The sequence below is a fragment of the Haplochromis burtoni genome, unplaced genomic scaffold (assembly GCF_018398535.1).
Source record: "Haplochromis burtoni strain Fernald_Lab_line unplaced genomic scaffold, NCSU_Asbu1 Contig_246, whole genome shotgun sequence".
Lineage (NCBI taxonomy): Eukaryota > Metazoa > Chordata > Actinopteri > Cichliformes > Cichlidae > Haplochromis > Haplochromis burtoni.
Window position 1 is genome coordinate 671,842 of NW_024582607.1, and position 19,891 is coordinate 691,732.

Genomic DNA, 19,891 nt, shown 5'->3' on the forward strand with positions numbered 1-19,891 from the left:
AAAAAGAAGAAAAAAGAAAATCCATGTTCTGCTTTGTAATGTTAAAAACCAGGTTTTGGTTGGCACATATTGAATAGAGCATTTAATATGCTGCTATCAGCCAATAATATCAGCTGACTTGTATCAGTCAGGGTCTAAATCACAGCCTGCATACTCACTGGAAAATCACTCGGACAGTAACTACTACTAAAAAAAAAAAAACCTCTCCAGTTATCAAGTTTTAACATTATTTAAAAGTTTTTATTTAAAATGATGTAAATTAAAGGTATTTTATTTATTGAAGATGGGATTCCATCCAAATGTAGTGCACATGTTTGCAATATTTGGAGAAAATCAACTAAATAAATGCATTATTTAGTGTTAAACCAGTTCAGAAGAACAGGAATTTTCCTTTTTTTTTTTTTTTTAATAAACTTTAAGGAAGCTAAAATGATCTCATAGCTCAGCACACATCAGGTCATTTCAGCTGCCATGTTGGTTTCTGTGGACACTGAATTCATGTTTCCACTGAACACTGGGGCATTTTTAAATTTTATTTCAAAGTGCCAGTTAACACATGCTTAAAGACCATGCTTAAACCTCAGTAATTTATTTATTCCTACAAACCAAACTGATTTGTACTTTAATCACAACACTGAACCTTTCAATAACTTGTGTAAGTTGAACCATTAGGTCACTGGATGTGTGAAAACCTCTGACAAATGCAGTCAAATATTGCATTGATTCATAGGTTTGTATTTTTTGATGGAGGCACCAAAACTTCAACATTAAATCTAGTAAAAACAAAGCCAACATAGCTGTGAACAACTGAGTACTGAGGTGAAATTCCCAAGGTTTGACTATTGTTAAAGGAGATGCTCCCATTGATGTTCAATAAAATGCTAATGCTTTTAATTTTCACGTGTTAGCAAGTGGGTTGTTTTTTTTGCACAGCAAAATAAGACAACCTTTGGTGTAATGCAAACAAATGCATTCACATAGCACTGTAGCTTTCAATGTACTGATATCATCAACGTTATATAACCAAATCCATAAAGGTAACCTCTCCGACATGTGCTGTATTTACATAAACAGATAAAACTCATGTATATGATTATTATGATCAGTAACTCTGTGTGTCTGTGTGTGAGAGAGAGAAAGGAGACCCAGTGAGGCTCAATGACACAAGGTACAGTGTTGATGTCAGTACGGAGCTGTACTATATGACTCTGTTAGTTGTGACCATTGCAGACACTTAACTGTAAAAGCGAAATATTCTTATCTTCTTCATAAGCCCAAACACTCCTGCAGATACCAGAGCTTATTTCATGTGGAAAATGGTGAAGTCAGACTACGGAATGATAAGGTCTGTGTGTGAGAGATAAAATGCTTCCTGTCTCTGTGGGTTGGGATGAGATTAAATTGTAAAGCTGGCTTTAACTGAGATGTTAGAAGTGAGGATTTAGTAAGATGCTTCTGCTCAAACAATTCAGTAATTAGCTGCTTTGTTTTGTCAGAGGTCAGACACTTTGACTTGTGACGAGCCAGGTCAGGACTGATTCTGATACATGATAAATATGCTGCTGATGATTGATTTATTCCTTCTGTTGTAGAGGGACATCAGTGAATCAGTGAAGACCAGAAATAACAACAAAATCCATCCATAGGTTTTGTAAACGTCTTCCCCAATGTGAAGTCTATACATAATGAACTGTTTTGGACCTATACACACAGAGTCGCCTCTGTGCAAAACATTCATGAAACTTTCAAATCATATAAAGGTTAAAAATCACAGTTTGATGATGGGTGTGGTCTGACCCATTTATAACAAGTGTAGTTTTTTTTTTTTTTTTAAATAAAAGTCTCGTTTCCACTCTGACGTATTTTGCGTATTTTAAGCGGATGTCGAGAGTTCCCTCAGTCCACGCGGGGGCAGCAGAGCAGCTTGTGGAGCAGCTTCACCTACAGACGCGCCATCCCTTCTTTCAGGTGAGTCTGGAGTTACCTGGTGCTGGCTCTGCGCGGCGGCTCAGCCAAGAAACAGCGACGCGGGCACAGAGTTTAAAAATAAATGGCCTGCATTTGTATAGCGCTTTTCTAAATAAATAAATAAAATAAAGTGGCGATGAGTTGGGTGTTTTCACTTCAGGATGATGAAGAGGCACAGCTGCCAACGGGGGATGGGGGTGGGGGGACGAGGTCTTTTTGAGACTGCGTAAATGCGCGCTGGTGAGTGAGTGAGTGAGGGGAGGAGACCGGAGGCGAGGGACAGGCGGAGCAGGCAGGAGTCGGGAGAAATGTTGAATCAGTGTGTGTGAGGAGGACGGAGGTAACTGCTGGTCTTGCTGGATTCTCTCACTGAACAGGTGCTTCCGCCGCTGTCCTCTGCGGGTGTCCAAACGTTTACGCGGAGCTGCCCCGGTGAGCTCCGACGCACCGGTGACTCACACAAGGAGGAGGTAAGGACTGTTGCCAACAAAACTTTCCACCCTTTTAGACGTTTAGTCCATGTGATCAAATGCCACACGGGTGGACGTATGGACTTTGTTGCCTTTGGCACCGCGAAGGAAGTGCAGATGTGGGAGGCTGGCGCAGTGCAGCGCTTCACTTCTGCGCACATGGGCTCCGCTGGTACGAGACCTCGTCGCTGGGCGTTGCGGAGCCATCAGTGGGCACGCGAGTGGGCTCGGGCGCTCTCAAACACTCCACATTCTGATGATGCTGTTAGAGCGATAAGATGGTGGGCGAGGATCAAGCTAAGGCGACAATCAGAAATCTGTTTGGACGCCATGTCCAAAAAGAATCCATGCACTCTTATGTCTGGTCAGTTGTTAAGTGGCCGTCACGAGCTGCTTTTTTGCAAGTTTGGGCGGCAGATGATATCAGGGAATTGTGGAAAGTGGTTGTGTCGTACTTGTCAGATGGAGTGCAAAGATTTTAATGTGCTGCGTGATATTTTTAGGACATATTCAGGGATTTGGGCTAGAGGTTGCAGGGGAAAGCCATCCAGATGCGTCTGCTCTAGACCAGCGGGTCCCATCTGCTGCGCTGACCAACATCTGGATGTGTCCGTCGGTTGCAGGAGGGCTCCCGAGTTTGGCCGTTTTTATTTCAACTTTATTCTTTGTGTCTGGACAGCTGATTGTATGCTTCCAGGTACAAGCAGACGTCCCTTTGCGTCCGTATCTTCCATTCTCGCTTCCTTTCCCGAGTAGCATCCCAGGAGTTTAAAGCTGTCCCTCCTCCCGCTGCCGTCTGCTCTGTTTAAAGAGGTTGTTTCTCTGACACACTCCAACTTGTTCAGCACCTTCCACCACTCCCATTATCTCCTCTCTCGCTCTCTCTGCTAGGGCTACTTTTCCCATCTGACCCGTGATGATAGCTCCTAAGCTCATTAGCATAATGAGGATTACAGCTGACATGCAGCGTCTGGGCCTGTCTTGCTGGATCCAGCAGAGACACGTAGTGCAGTGGCAGCTCTCATTGTGCCAGTAAAATGCCACCTCCAATCAGGACTCACAGGGAGGCTGTAGGTTGTACAGCTGTACAGAAAGAGTGAGGGACAAGGACAAATGGACTTTCTGAGGATGAAATTATTCATGAATTAAATCAGCTGGCATAGGAGCTATATAAATGGATGAATTTGAATGCCTGACCGTTTCCTTCTAAAAGACATGAAAACTGCAAATTGATTTTGCCTCATAATTGTAATTCAGTTTTGTCTGCAGGAGGAAAAGTTCTTTACTTTTTCTCATTCATTTATTTACAAGTCTTTCCTTCCACTCGTGCTGCATAAACAATCGAGTCACCCACTTTCCATATAATTTTATTCTAAAGTTCAAGCTGCGGGTCAGAGCCCACAAGAGGAGACAGTCCTGCCAGCGAGTCTCCACATGATGAAAACGGAAGCTGATTTTTGACAGGGCGAGCGACAACATTTTGCATCTGTTCAGCCTGTTTTCCTTGCTGTCTCTGCTTTTTATGTAAATTTTCTACTATTTTTCTCTTATACCAATATTTTCTAGTCATTCCATGGTTATATGTGAAAGCAGCATGGCCCCTAGTCGTAAATTACTGCTTATTTGTTGCTTGTGATGGTTGGATTTTGGGAGCAGAAGCTGTCATTTGTGAGAGCATCATCTGAGAACAGTCAGTGGTAACCTGGCGCATCGTTAATCAGCTGTGTGATTGCACAGACTTGTGGATAATCCATGCGTATCCTTTGTTCTACTCACATTCATATTGTGATGGAGATATGCGACAGTGGGTTAAGAAATAACAAAATTCAAGACACTTTTATGGTTAATCAAAGTAGGATAACCGAGATTAAGTTTAATTCAATTTTACTTATAAATCGCTTCTTCACAACAACAGCCAGCCTTAGGTGCTTTATATTTAAAGGTTATTTAATAGAAAACATATTGTGCTCATAGATATACAAATAGATATGTTCTCATAAATGTAGAATAAATTAATTAAAAATACACAGGAGCAGGTGCTGTTTTGTGGAAGCCATCATGTTGTCTTGCCATCTTAAATTTAGTGGCCAAGACGAACATCACCGTGACCCCTAATAGCATTTTACGTATGTGACTAGAAAGTGGCATATATGTAGCACAACTTATAAGTTATTTTTAATTTAAAGATCATAAATAACATGTATATTTTCATCCTCTCTTTCTCATCCACCATTGTCCTCTCTTCTCTCTCATTTCCACCTCATGCTCTTCCTCCTCACTTCACACATCATCTTCTGCACCGACATCAGGGCTCTAACACACTAAAATGTCCCTAAACATCTTATTTATTCCATTGTCAGCAGAATAGCCGTCCGTCTCAGGACAGCTGACAGTGAGCTGGCTAAAGCTAAAATTATGCCAGCTAATGTTAGGCTTGAGTGTGCTAAAAATCACACTTTCTCTCTGATAAACGATTTGATTACATTCTCACATCATATGATGTTTTTTTAGTGTCCAAGTCCAACAAGGTTAGATTCACTTCACAAAATTTTACAGACTCCTCCAGAGTAAATAGACACGGACACCCACTACTGACAGCTGAGGTGAACGTGGGACTGACAGTATACCCTCACTACAGATGAGTGAAGGCCAGAGCTGTTGGCCTCTGTAACTAAGATTATACAACTGAACTGGGAAGGGTAAGAGGACAGAATTCAGGAAATGCAATCTGCAATTTACTGACATCTAGTGGTGAGATTTAACACACTGCACCTTTAAAGGTGAAGACTACAATATTACAGCAATCAAACAATCCCCTGTGTGTGAGCACCTGGCAATAATGGAGAGGAAGGACTCCCTTTTAACATGAAAAGACCTCTGGCAGATCAACAATCAGGGTGGAAGCAGTCATGTGACTTACGTGATTGAATTTTTGCTTTAATTCTGATAGTCTGCCAGCTCACTGCAGCAGATCTCTAGTCTATATTATGTTATAATATTAATTAATATATGATAATTTTCTGAATACTATATAATAATAAATCCACTGCTTAGAGTTCAAGAGCAGAACAAGAACTATGATTGGAATCTGTCTGACCATGAAAGGACAGACCCTCTGGAGAGACAGCTGAATGATAACTGCCACAAAAGCACTCAGGTCAGCCTGTCAGTAAAAGCAAGGGGACTGTTGCCCGTTAAATGACAAAAATGCCATAAATATACAAAAATGTTCTATGGTGGGTGTTATTATTCTTAGGTGACCTGGCTCAATAAAGTCTAGGTATGGGAGGCATTGGTTACTTCTTTCAAAGAAAACTCCTCCTGCCTTTAGGTGTAAAATAAACCAGTTAGTTTATAGTTTTGTTTGGGATTCTCATCACTGTACAGGATTTTAGTACACAGCATCAGGAATCAGCATTTTAGCACAAATTTAACTGCACACCACAATATTTTTGGTCGAGACAAACAGAGAAGTGTTCAAAAACAGTTGCAAAAAACAATGTAAGGTACTGTACTGTGGTGTTATGTACGTTTGAAAGTAAAACTCTTCTGAGCTGGGATTTGTTGATGAGGTACTTTTATCCTAAAACGACTAAGTCTGATTTAAGAGAATGCGGGCTTTCAGTGGAATGCGTTGACCAGATGTATAGATGACATTTATATGCCTAAAAAAATGGATGTTTTATGGGTCACACTGATCGTTGCTCCTTATGTAACCGTGTTTAGTATGCATTCAGCATAAAACCCCTCCATTTGGACATGCAGTGTTTTATGCCTGTTTGGCTAATGAGGCACCTCTACCCTGGAGGACACAGGCAGAGTGTGAGTGTACAGTACAAAGTGCCTTCAGATTTAAGTAGTGTCGGTTGTGTGTGACAAATATCCTGGCTCACACACACGCACACATGCACACACGCACACACACATACACACACACACACCAGCCTGCGACAGACATTAACCCGGAGAGATGATTGTGGAAGATAGCCAGTACTCCCATCAGAGGATTAAGTGGGCTGCTTACAGCGGACAGTTTGGTGATCCGGCCTGTTAATGATGAGGACTTGGACATGGATGGTATCAGAGGGCGATACAAAGAGAAAGCAATAAAAACAAAATGTTGGCAGAGGAAATGAACCGTTTAGTGGATTAAACAGGCAACAGAAAAACAAGTCAAGTGTTTTTAAAAAACTTTCTGACATAGTGTGTTATTTGATGAAAAAAAATCAAAGCATTTTCTACATTTATTAACATTTCAGTTTTATGAGACATGATCAAATGCTTGAGTGAGTGCTCCCATGAATTGAGATGTTATTCCCTTCAAGGTTGTCAGCTCTTGCAGTCATACAGTGCTCCCAGCATTCCTGCTATGCTTGAATGTCCAGAATCATCACCAGCGATGAGCTTTGGATTTCAAACCAAACAGCAGTTTCCTGCAGAGCAGCCTGCAGTCTCCAAACATGAAGTAGACACACCAGGCTCAGAGTGTGACCCAGAGCGTGCTTGTAATTTTATTGTGACATTAACATGTTTGCATCATAAATTGGTTCCCCCGAGGGTCAAACACTTCTAACATCCTGAAGCATCTGAGAGGGAAAATTGGTGAAAATGAGCTGAACTGTGTGCCTTTTCTTTGGTGTGTTGGCACAGTGGGAGGGATCTCGTAGAATCACAAATGCAAACCTTAAATTGTTCAGAACAGGAGTTCCAGGCAGACATCAAAATGTTGAAGAGACCACTGAGGGGTTCCATCACTGCACAAAAAAGATAACTTTGAAGGGACAGAGGCCACATTTAAATCAGGGAGTATGTTTCCTTTGTAGGATGTGTTTGAAAATGTATTAACTCCTATTTATGAACTGATAAACTGTGTTAGATACTCAACCTGACAGACTCATTACAGTTACAGCAGCACTTCCCCACTGCTGTTAGCCAAGAAATGCACTTGTAAATTAGCCCTGGTTAAATTACAACTTTCATTTTTACATGTTAGGTTTTGTACAGATTAAAGTGTAACAAATGTGGCTAGTGAATATTAAAGAGAACACTTATCCAACCTAAATAATGAGGTCAGTGTATTGTAAGTAATCCCTGTGAGTCAGAAGGGTGGGCTTCAGACTCATCTAAACAATCGCTTTCAGACAGTTTTTTTCTACTCTTGGATCTGTAGGATGTCACAGAGACAGGATACCAAGGGGCCCTTCCATATACACTGATCAGTCATAAATCATGACCACTATTGGAGTGAAAAAAACTGAGGAGTTAAAAGCAGGAAAAATGGGCAAGTGTAAGATCTGAGCAGCAAAACTGTGATGGCTAGAAAACTGGATTAGAGCATTCCCAAAACTGCAGTTCTTGTGGGAAAAATGTTTCCAGTCTGCAGTGGTCAGTATCTAACAAAAGTGGCTGTAGGAAGGAACAGTGGTGAACCAGCGACAGGGTCATAGACGGCCAGGGCTCAGCGCTGGTTGGCCCGTGTGGTCCGATCCAACAGATGAACTACTGGAGCTCAGATTGCTGAAGAATTGTGGTTCTGATAAACATGAGTCAGAATACACAGGGCATCACAGTTTGTTGTGTATGCGGCTGGATAGCTGCAGGCCAGTCAGGCTGCCCATGCTGACCCCTGTCAGCAGTTCCAATAGAATAAACAACAGGAATGTGAGCTTCAGAACTAGACCACGATGCAATGAAAGAAGTTGTCCTGCTCTGATCGATCATGTTTTCTTTTACATCATGTGGATGGCCGGGTGTGTATGTGTTACTTACCTTATATCAGGGCAGTAGCCATAATGTTGTGCCTGATCGACATATGCAACCACTTCCTGTCATTCTTTCATTTCTATTGGCCATGCATTTGTACTTCACACCTCAGCATGGGTTTCAGTGTGCAGTGCCTTCTATGTGAAATTGCCCGAAGACTCTCACATCAGGCTCACATATCGTTAGCTTCATAGCATAAGTGCCTAAGTCATTTTTTTGTGTTTTGTGTTTCAGACGGACAGGATGATGCAGCAGTGGTAGGGGAGTAAAGTTAGGCAAAAATCTCAATTTGACCAAAAAATGACTTAGGCACTTATGCTATGAAGCTAACGATATCTATTTTTGAGCACAGAAGCTGTTTAACCTTTTTGTTTAGCCCACAGAATAAAGTTTTGCTGTCTAGGAGATTAGCTGAGGAGCTGTTCAAGATAAATATGGATAATTTGGGAATGTTATTCATATAAAGCAACTGTAGTAGAGCCCTAGTATAAAAACTGGAGCTGGCAAGGTGAATAATGATCCCCTTTTAAAGGTCATGCTTGGAGGTTTTGCTGTGAACCCTTTGAACAAAGCAAGGCCTGCTTTTTCCCTGCTTCCAGCTACTTTGCTAGCATGTTTTCACTATTACGCAGTGTTACCAACTCCTCAGTAAGGAAAATCGCTATTGGCTGTCCTAAAAGTCGCTAGAAGTCGCTAAATGATGTCATCGTCTAATTTGCATAACTGGTCATGCTAATGTAATTGTAACCTACATTGTTGGAGAGAGAAATAACATCGTGGAAGAGACATAAAGTGAGTAAAAAACATCCTAAATGCATTTAGAATTTATTTAGAACTACAAATTCAATTTCTTTTAGCAATTATTGTTTTTTAATGTCACAATTCCAATCCTGCTCCTTTACCTGGGCTTGGACCGACAAAAGTGACCCGAAATTGGCACTCTGGTGGAGTTACTTTGTGTGTGTGTGTGTGTGTGTGTGTTTATTAATAGTTTTAAACCTTGAGATCCACAAAACAGCATAACAGTAAAAGAAGAACTGACTGCGTTACAGTCAGTGCTCATGCGCGATTCATTTGCAGTTTGGACGCGTATGAACATCTCCTGCCCTGATAGCAGCTGGGGGAGGACTATCCTCCAACTGTGAGCGCTTTGGCAGGGGTGAGGTGCCCATGGCAGCACCTGCTACTTGTGGAGAGTAAGAGCGATACGTGTTTTCACGTAAAAATGTCATCATAAATAAGTCTCCAGTAACACCAGAAAAAGTCGCCAGATTTGTCGCTAGTCGCTTTCTAGAAAAAAAAATCGTTAAAGGGGTCTGAAAACTCGCTAAATATAGCGACAAAGTCGCTATATTTAGCTGGTCAGTGTAGTAGTTGTCTGGATGTTCATTAGCGCAGCTCATAGTGGAATAAATGGAATCCCTTAAAAACAGATTGTAGCTCAAACAAACAGGTTTGTGTGCATGATTGTGTTTTTGTGTGAAAGCAGCTGCCTTGTTGTATAATTGCATTTTATTGTTTACATGATTCAGCTCATTAGGCTCACTGACCTGTTGCAACTGAGGTGGTGCTCGTGCCATCATGATAATACAAATGGATGGGAACAGAGAAGTTCTGGGAAACATTTTAGCGCATAGTTGTTTTATGTCCCATTGATGCATTGAAAATCCATTATAGGGTCTCTGGGGATAAAACCAATGCTTTGTTTCCAACCACAGCAATGGAAACAGTAACAGTAACAGCAATGGATTTAGAAAAACAAGCACAGGCAAATTTAGGAATCATGACTCATTCCCAGCAAATTGTTTGCTTGGATTAATTTTTAATCTTTGGACAACATACAGTTTACAACACGGTATCTATAAATTGTCTCTGAGAATGATTTTTCTAATGTGAGTAAATATTCAAACTAGTCTGTTTTTAATGAGGTTTGTAAAGAGCAGTTCACATTCTTTAATTTAAACATTTAAAAAATGCAATTAGGTTTTAAATAAACTCTAATAAAAGGTAAAACAAATGGAGATATATAAATAAAAACATCAAACACATGGCAAATGGTGACAAAAGCAATATTCTGAAATGTCACAGTAGGAATTCAATTAATAAACTCAGTAATGCATGCTGTTTGCTATTAGAGCAAGGTGCTGCTTCAGTTTAACTTGGAATAAGAAACTCACTTGACACAGAGGCAATTTTAGAAAATGTATGTGGATGTACCCACATAGCAAGGAGGTCCTGCCCGGATCTGGTGTCAAGCTGGCACTGCTGGCTGACTTCTGACATGGTAAGACGTATGTCATCGAGATATGGGCCAGGCCTGGCATAGATGGCACTATTGTGGTTTGGTTTATGTGGCCCAGGGTCATAGAAAACAGGTCCTCCCTGGATCTGGCATCAAGCTGGCACTTCTGACTGACCGGTGTCATGGCAGGGTGTATGTCAACCAGATGTGGGCCAGGTCTGGCGATGATGGCACTATTTATGTTCCTATTTTAGTTAGAAGACCCAAATGCCATGTTGCAATATTACACTGCTATGGTAGCCAACGTTTCAAATGCAGATTTGACAGGTTTGTACGTGTACATTTTATCCAAAACCTAGTGACGGTTTACTCATCGTTTCCACCGAGTGGTTGTAGCTCAGGAGGTAGAGTAGGTCACCTGCTGATCAGAAGGGTAGTGGTTCGATCCCTGGCTCCTCCAGTCTGCATGTCAAGAGTGTGAATGTAGTTAGGACGCGCTTGGTATTGAGAAAATGTGTGATTGGAAGAATGTGGCATGTTGTATAGAGCACTTTGAGTAATCTGGGAGAACAGAAAAGTGCTATAAAAGAATCAGTCCATTCACTGTCTGAACCGAGTTTTGCATGTTCTGGCACATGTTGTTATTGCATGACTTGATTAAGGTACAGATTAGGCTGACATCTGGGGCCAGAGCTGAAACTGTTCTGGGCCAGCAGTGTGTCTGCAACTGGCCCGTGGCTCCACACCACTTACACATGGCCCACACACCGCAAAGAATGACGGCCCTTTGGTGGTCCAGATCAGGTTTGCCAGAGGTAGTCCACACATTGGGCCAGCACAAAGCCAGTTGCAGACACACTGGTGGTCCTGTGCTGGCCCATGTGTGGATTCTTTCTTTGTGGTATGTGTGGCCATGTGTACATACCCATGTACACTGTGTGTGGGCCAGATCCAGGCCATACCAATTTTGCTATGTGGGTAGCAACTGTCTTGTTGTATCAAATAGGGCTTGAAAATGACAACTGAGACAACAAACATTTTTTTTTGTACTCATAAATCAAATTAGAAATGGATCTATTTGCTCATGGGCTTCTGTGCAGCCAGACCCCCCCCACCCCCGACTCCTCAATGATGGGTAAAAAACTATTTGCACAGCATGCAGCAAAGCATGTGTTTGCCTGCTTGTGAGGAAAACATCTGATAATGTCAGTACAAAATAACCATTACCTCCATGGTATGACTCCAGCTGACCCTTGCTGCATGGTGCTCTGCTTCCCTGTGACCACCTCTCTAAACAGTTTTTATTCTTTAGACAGTGGCTGCTCTGGTTATTCTTTTTGCCCACGATCTTTAGCATAGTGTACATATAGTAAATAGCTGAACGCAGCCATTTAGCCATGTTAGCGCTTCCTGATGTCATTGCAGGAAAAGCACAAAGATATTAACACTTTACTCCAGATTTAAAGAAACAACACTGAACATGACATAATAACATTACATTCTTGTTCCTGACCATTTCTGGATTGGGGACCAGAAATATTGGCATGGTAATTAGATAACTGTTGGACTGGCATGATTAAACAACGTGCTGTTGTCAGTTTATTGCAGGCATATTGACGCTGGGAGCAATTAAATAGGTGGTGGAAAGTTTAATTAAATAGTTCCACTAATGGCCTAAAGTATTAGTTCAGCATTAAGAGAGCCCAGCTCAGCGGAGACCTAGCTGTGTGACTGTTTGCTATGATTGCTTCCTCTTTCACGTTTGCCTGAAGCACCGAGTCAGACTGGGGGGAAGCAGGTCACTGTGTGATTGCTTTGTGAGGGTATTATTTCAAGTTTGCTAGAGGCGCGGGGATACATAAGCTCATGGAAACTGATTGCTGTTTGATCCCTTTGCGCAATTGCTGCAACCAGACACACTGACTTTGATACAAGCTTTTCTCAAGGAGGCATGGGAAAAGTTGGCACGGGGGCTGAGCCGCTTTACAAGTGAGAAGCTTACATTCACACTGGGAATGTTGACTTACACACTGCAAACACAAAGTGTGGCTGCGTTTGTTTATAGCATTTAAGGTGACAAATGTGTTTATTGTGTAGAATGAGTGACGGCGGCGAACGGACAGTCACTGTCCTGCATCCTGAGTCTTTGAGTTGCTTGATCCCAGACATCTGTCTGTGGCAAGCGGACTGTTTTCCAGCCTGATTGTAATGTAGGTGGCATAACTCGCCTCAGATTAATCGATCTCTGAAGAGACATGTGACGAGAAAATCTCTTTGACACTCAACCCCAGAGCCATTCTGTATGCAGCGAGTAAAATGCTGGTTTCATCTGGGGTTTTTTTAACCCCCACATGGGGTCTGTACCTCTCACTTTCCTTATTTTGGCCTCTCTGCCTCTCAGCAGCCTCCAGGGGCTACTAGGACCCCATATATCTAATCTTAAGGGTCAGGGAAAAAGGGCTGTCAGCAGTTGTTTATTGATTGTGCTTCTGCCTTTGTGAATTGTTTCCTCTAATCACTTGCCTCTGTTGGATTGATGAATCTGTTCTTGATTTTTAGAGACTAAAGTAATCTGAAGGTCAGTTTTTCTTTAGTACAGGGATGTCAACCTCATACGGTCACTCTACTTGACCCTTCTGTCCCTTTCTGTCAGTGTAAAGAAGTTTAACTACACATTTAATCCTTGAGATATTTTAATATAAGAAAAAGAAGTGCAGTTTAAACAATATGTTACTCTACATAATGAAAGAAATCTGTTAACATGATTGTTCGGGCTTAAAACGTCAGAAATAAGTCTGTAAAATTACAGACAAAAAAAAGTTTGCCTAGACTAATTATAAAATTAATAAACATTTTTTTACAGATCTACTGTAAAAAACACACATGTAAACAGTCAATAGTAAAAAAAACCAGGAACTTTATGAATGAGTAAATATGCCCGGGCTTATGAGGACTTAATGATGTCAGATTAAACATATTTTTTTTAACTTACATATCTGTACTGGTTACCTGTATTGTTTGCAGTGTGGGTTTTTTTATTCATCTTTGCATCTCTTGAAGTTTGTTCAAAAAGCTGCTGCTGAGCTTTCGACTGGGACTGAAATGAGGGATCAGTTTAAGGAAAACCTCTGCTTCTTTGCAGTGGCATCAACCGACGCCATTCTTTTTCACGGCGTCCTCAGCTATCCCAGATGTCATGCCCTCATTCTCACAGCCACCAAAGTACACCTTTGGAAAAATCCTTTGTCAGATATCAGAAGTCTTTCCTGCTGTGTGTTACATGTGAGAAAAGGATGACGGAAAATAAATCCTGGGTTGTTTTACTTGTGCTTCACGTCCCCCCTTTACATTATAGCATGGAAATGTGAACAGAGTTAAAACATTTATGCCAGTATAAGTTGAAGTGTGTCACTGTTTGGTTGAATATATTAACTGTGAATGTTGTTCTGTGTTAAAGAGGCATCTCATCACAACTCAGCCAAAAGCAGCACGTTTGGATTTATCTCACATCACAGCAGTTTCTAAAAATATCCACAGAGGATGTGAATCATTGATTGTGTTGCTGTTTTATAACCATCATAGCCACTTTAACGTTCAGGCTCATGTACACATGTTCAGTGACATGTCTGAGTGCTAAAAGAGCAACATGCGCACCTGCTTTGTAAGAGGGAAGGATTTCAAATTTATTCGCTTTTGACCTCTGACCTCTGAAATCCAGTGAAATAGTCTGTCTAGCAGAAGTATGATGTACTGTAACAGTACGAGGAAAAAAAAACCCTACCTTTTTTGATCACTTTACCAGAGATACTAAGGCTGGGAAGCCATGACTGACATTACTGGTGGACAGACACATTGGTCATTAGGCTGATTAATTATTTTAATTTCAGCTGCTCATCTTTTCTGTCTCCTCTCATCTGACAGTCAGAAATAAAGTCCTGCAGTGTGTGGTATTCAAAGGATTGTAACAGGCTTTTTCCTTTTGATCCAGAGATGTTCAGTTCTTATACTAAAGTTATTAATAATTTAGGAAGTTCTTATTTTTACTGCCTTCAGCTTACTTTGCAGCCATCAGCGAAAGAAACAGTGTGAAGAACTGTCGTAGCATAAGCCCTTTTCTTACATTGGATACGAACAATAGGGAAAACCCAAAAAATCCTGACCGGAAGCACTTGGCAACAGTGGAGAGGAAAAGCTCCCATTCAACAGGAAGTAATTTCAGACAAAAAGGGCAACCAACCGGTTGGGGCTGAGATTTTCACAACAGTGATGGAGAGAGCCACAGTGTGTTCATGATATTAGCTCCATTGATTGGAGCTGTAAAAATGCACGGGTGCTCTTAACACCCACACGGACTATTTTAATGCATGCAGCCAAAGACTGTTTAATCTGATTTGATCAATAGGACCTGCATTAGGTCCTATTGATTTGATCAATAGGACCGGCTACCAAAAATCACGCACATCTATCACTTTATAGAAAGTTTCATGACAGCTAAACAGCCACCAGGGGTTCATCATTATCCTTCTTTTGTCATTCATGGTTAAAACAGCATCACCTGCTGTCACCCACTGATATAATCCGAAAGACCTGGAGGATCATCAGCTTACTCATCCTGAGCACTCAGAATGCAAACACTCTGTTTGCAAATTAGAACGAGGCTTGGATCCTCTGAATGTCGATCGAAGGGAGATAAGCACAAGTGCTCCACACACGATTAGGAGGACACTCTTAGAAAAAAAAGTCTAACTTTCGCAGCAGCTCTCTTTCAGGAAACATTGATTGAGTTGGGCAGTTTGCATTGCAATGATCTAACCAGCCACTTGTTGAGAGGCAGTAATACTGCATGTGTTTGAGCTGACAACACTGACAGTGATTCAACACTTTCTTCTTGGTTATGTAAGAGAGCTACGTCAGAGATTTGCCATTAATGGAATTGTACTTCTGTATTTAATCCTGCTGGGATTAACTTCCCAACCTCTTTGGATCAGTTCTACATCAATCCCTTGTTTTTCTTCCATCCTGCCACCATCTCTCTCTCATGGCTTTCGGTTTTGATCAACAGTGCAAGCTAAACAGATTTTTGTCTTTTTCCCATCTCATATGCATTTTAAAAACAACTTTCCTGTAGGTCTACCTACTTTGAGTCTTATCGCCCATCCTTTGCTGGTTTCTTTGTGTTTATTCTCTCTTTCCCCTCTTCCCTTGCAGCAGCTTCTCTTAATTCAGCCTTACATCCTTTCTATTTAAGGAAGAAAGCCGTGTCTGCTGGGAAAACTGCTCAGCTGGGTGGGGAGATTTAGCTGAATGGAACAGCAAGTCCCCAGATGCCCTGCTGTGGCTCATGCTCCAAAGGCAAGGAGGAAAAGGAGAGGGTGATGCACTGTGGCAGATAAACAGATACGGACAGGGGAAGAACGTGAATACGAAAGAAAGCAACTGTTTACAATGAGGAAGAGTGGACGGAAGAGGAGATTCACAGAGGAAACTGTGCTGAGCTCCACCTCTGCTGTGATGGCCTCTTAATGTTTCTGCTCCGCTCTGACTCGTGGCTGCTGTTGGACATGAAAGCTGTGCAAGCTTTCTCTGTGTGCTTTCTCCACAGCACAGTGCTTTTTAAAAAAAATAAATCACCCCAGAGGACCGTAGAAGAAGCCGCTGTTGAAATAAGTGGAATTTGGTTATTTTTCTGTCTTGAGTTAATGGTTCCTTGATGAGTTAAAAAAAATACTAAGCAGCATACAAGTATAGAAAACTTCACCAGATACTTTAATCTGGTGAGCTCTTTTTAGCGTCATTGCTAATAAGAGTTCTGACACCTACACTACCTGAAAAGGCAACTTTGCCTAAATATTCTTAAAACAACAGCAGACACACGATAATAACTGTTGTCTGTCTGTTCTGCCATTGTAATACCACTCATGCCTCATCTCACTGTGCTGTAGAATCTCGACCCTCCTGCCAAAACTCATCCATTACTTTGCTGTGGTATCAGACCCATCATGGCAAGAACTACAAAAACAGCATCTGTGTTGCAATAAAACTAGAATAATGTTTCAGAGCCCATAGCATGTGCTATTGTTGCTACAAATGTGACTGTAAGAAAAAAGACAAGCAAGAGACGTAGGGAAGGAGACTGCAATCAGATAGCTGAGGGAGGCAATTACTATATAAACTGGTGTGCTCCCAAATGCAATCACAAAATTGCCTCAAGGGGCTGTGCAATCTGCACAAAATAGGGCCCCGATTTGGATTAGAAGCCTAACCCCTAAATGGAAGAATCCTCAGGAGGTGGGACAGATGAGGGATCCCTCTTCATGGATGGGCAGACAAATCTAATGTCACGGGTACAGAATAGAGCAGCACAGAAATAAAGCCCAGACCTTTCATCAGGAGGTGGATGTGCAAACCTGTTTTGTATGTTTGAGATGACTGAATCAAAACGTAAGCTGCAATTTTTACCATATGGTTTTAACAAACTGTAGCAAGTCTTAGTTAATGCTAGCAACTGCTGATTTAACTGTCTGTGACATCTGCTGCTATCATATTTACTCTGTAAATTAGCTGCAGCTAATTGTTGTTTAGACTGTGAACTGGCAGACCCATAAAAAAGGGAAAATTGCAGCTCTGCTCCAGATATATACAGTCTCTGACTCTTCTGATTCTTTGTCATTATTTATGGGAAAAATTCAGTCTAGTCTGCATCACTCAAAGGTGTACAGACCTCACAAAATAGTTAACTGGTAGGTTTGTGTGTGTGAGTGTGTTAATGACAGAAAGCTAGTGCACAAAATAGCTTGAATATTATGTAAAATTTCTAACCATTACGTGCAATTGCCACATTATTTTCTTAAAAGTCACTAATTGAGACCTGCAGGACACAAAAACACTGTAGCTAGTCCGAAAAGATAATGCTAGCTTGTGTGGCTAATGTGCACAATGTCAACTATATAATTTGGTGCTATTAGTATGATATCAAAACATTGTAAGTTTTGATTCAATAACACTTGTAGTATAACCTGGACAGCAAAGCAACAAATACTAGGAATATGATACAATAAGATATACTTTATCGTCTTCTTAGGGAAATTGGTTTTGGATTCACGTGCTGTCACTGAAGCTGCCTTTGCAAAGAGTCAATAAACATCAAAAGAAAAGAGTAATAAAAGTAATAATTAGAGAGTCTAGATAACTACAATTACCAGATGTTATATGCAGGTGTCATAGTTTCTGCATCTGTGAACATGCTGGACTATGCTGAGGTTCGATTGATGGACATTTCAACATTAGAGGGTCAGGTCAAGGCTTTGGTAGAAAAAACACTAAAAGGAACCAACCACACATGTAGCCCTCTGGCTGACTTTGAGGAACAGGAGTGACTACTTGCCCTTAGTGCCTGCATCTGTCTGAGTCCACAGCCGAGTGTAATCCCCATCTGGCAGCATGATGTGATCCTTTACAGTTTGTGTGGTGCATCTCCTTATGTCACAGAAAAGACATGAAGAACTGGGTGTGGGATATTAAGATGGTGCCTCATTCGAGTGAGGTATGCTCAGTGACACCATGCAGCAGCTTTCAGGGCAAAAAAAAATATCTTAGTAATAAGTGTCAAAAATCCAGAAACAGGTCAGTACAAACCCCCAATTTTTCAAGTGGTCAACAAACTGAACACATCTACAGCTGCGATCAGTTGTTTTGTTCTCGATAGCTAATTACCATCCTTATAAAACCGTAAGTGAGAGTTTCCCCCTGTTTTTTAGACCTCAAAATCACCAACACTGTGTCTGTCTGTGCCAAAAGAGCCAGGCATCTGAGACACCTGATTGTTCTCTGATGAATTAGGCCCAGAGAGAATGCATTGCTTGTGTTTTAATACAGTGAGCACTTAGAGACTTGGGGATATAACATACGGTATTAATGATATTGACAATGTCAATACCAATCATTACCATAACAACAACAACAATAAATATGTAGACCCACAGTTACTGCATATTCATGATAACTGTAACAATTAAAAAGTTAATTAATTTTAATATTGTTCCATATGTGATTAATAAAAAACAGAAAAAATGTGTATTTTTTTTCCATTTGTATGTTTATGGCAGTTTTGGTTACAAACATGTGCAGTAAGCTGAAGTAATTTCCCAATAAACCCAACTTCAGCTAAACAAATGTAATAATGATCTTGAGCGCATCAGTGTATTTTATACCAAAATATTTCTATCACAACATGATTTTTTTGGACAGGAACGTGAAAATATTATAAGACAGCGCTGCTCAGAATGTTGACTTTAATAAAAAACAAAACTAATCTGTTTTATTGAAGTACAGCTTTTCAGAGAAGAAAGCAGCCGTGTATCTAACACCCCTGAGTTAATTTAGTGAACAGACATTTGCTTTTTTTAACGTATTAATATTCTGCCTTAGCTTTACTGACATTTAGTATAAGTTGCCTTTTTTCATGCACAGTTTTCATTCACGCCACCTCTTTAACTCTTTAATCCTCAGCAGAAAGCCTTTCCATCCATTTAATTACTTTTCACAGCTCTCGCTGCTGCACAACATGTGGCACATCAGGACGGCAGAGCGGAGTCGCCTGTGATGCGATGGAATTGTGTGACCACTATTCTGGAGGGATCCTCCAGTTAGTGAGTTTGTAAAGGCACCGATCACACGTATTTCTGTCTCGTCTATCATCGCGGTGTCACAGCAAATAAAGCAGAAATAAGCTGGTGAAGTAGTTTCCAGGCAGACTTTCTCAGAGGAGCAGAAACAGCCACCAGTGACATCTCCGGTGTTGTCTCAGATAAGAATTTGCCATTCTCCTATAATCACTTTACACACATCACTTCCTTCCTTTCCTTCCTTTTTTAGCAGTCTGCCCCACTATTCCTTTGGTGACTTAGCCATCCTTTTATTTTTCTTTCCCCTCCTGTTGATTTTATATTTCAGACTTATGTACTTGCATCTCTGAAGTCATGTTGAACACCTCTCTCTGTGGAACAGACCAGTGCACTGCTGTGTTCTCAGAAAACTTCAGATGTGATGGGAGCTCTGAGCTTCCCGCTCTCTCCTCTCTGCAGGATGGCGCGTCACTCAATATGCACTGCAGGGTGAGATGTTAAACTGAATGAATAATAAAAGCCCCTCTATCAGTACGAGTTAATTTCATTTACAGAGGCAATGGAAACATGTAAATGTGCAAGGGAAATGTAAAGTCTTAAATACAAAGAAAGAACAACCTTGCTCAGCACAGAAATGCAGTGTTGCATGGCTCTACTGCAAGAAATCTAAAGTGCACAACTGCAGGATAAAACATTGTACCCTCCAGCACAAAGGAGACGAAGACTGTTGCAATTAAACCAGTCAAGCATTGACGTTATCTCCAGTCCGGTGTGTGTGTGTGTGTGTGTGTGTGTGTGTGTGTGTGTGTGTGTGTGTGTGTGTG

At 41.1% G+C, this 19,891-nt stretch overlaps 1 protein-coding gene across 2 annotated transcripts in view; it reads left to right on the forward strand.

Moving 5' to 3' along the window:
• Nucleotides 1–2,197: 2,197 nt before the first annotated feature.
• The window catches only part of LOC102289338 (kelch domain-containing protein 8B), a 231,930-nt gene continuing 214,236 nt past the window's right edge, over nucleotides 2,198–19,891 (forward strand). For both annotated transcript variants that reach the window (XM_014338677.2, XM_005938079.2), the window contains exon 1: nucleotides 2,198–2,438. The gene's annotated coding sequence lies outside the window, so the exon portion shown is untranslated. The remainder of the gene's footprint in view (nucleotides 2,439–19,891) is intronic.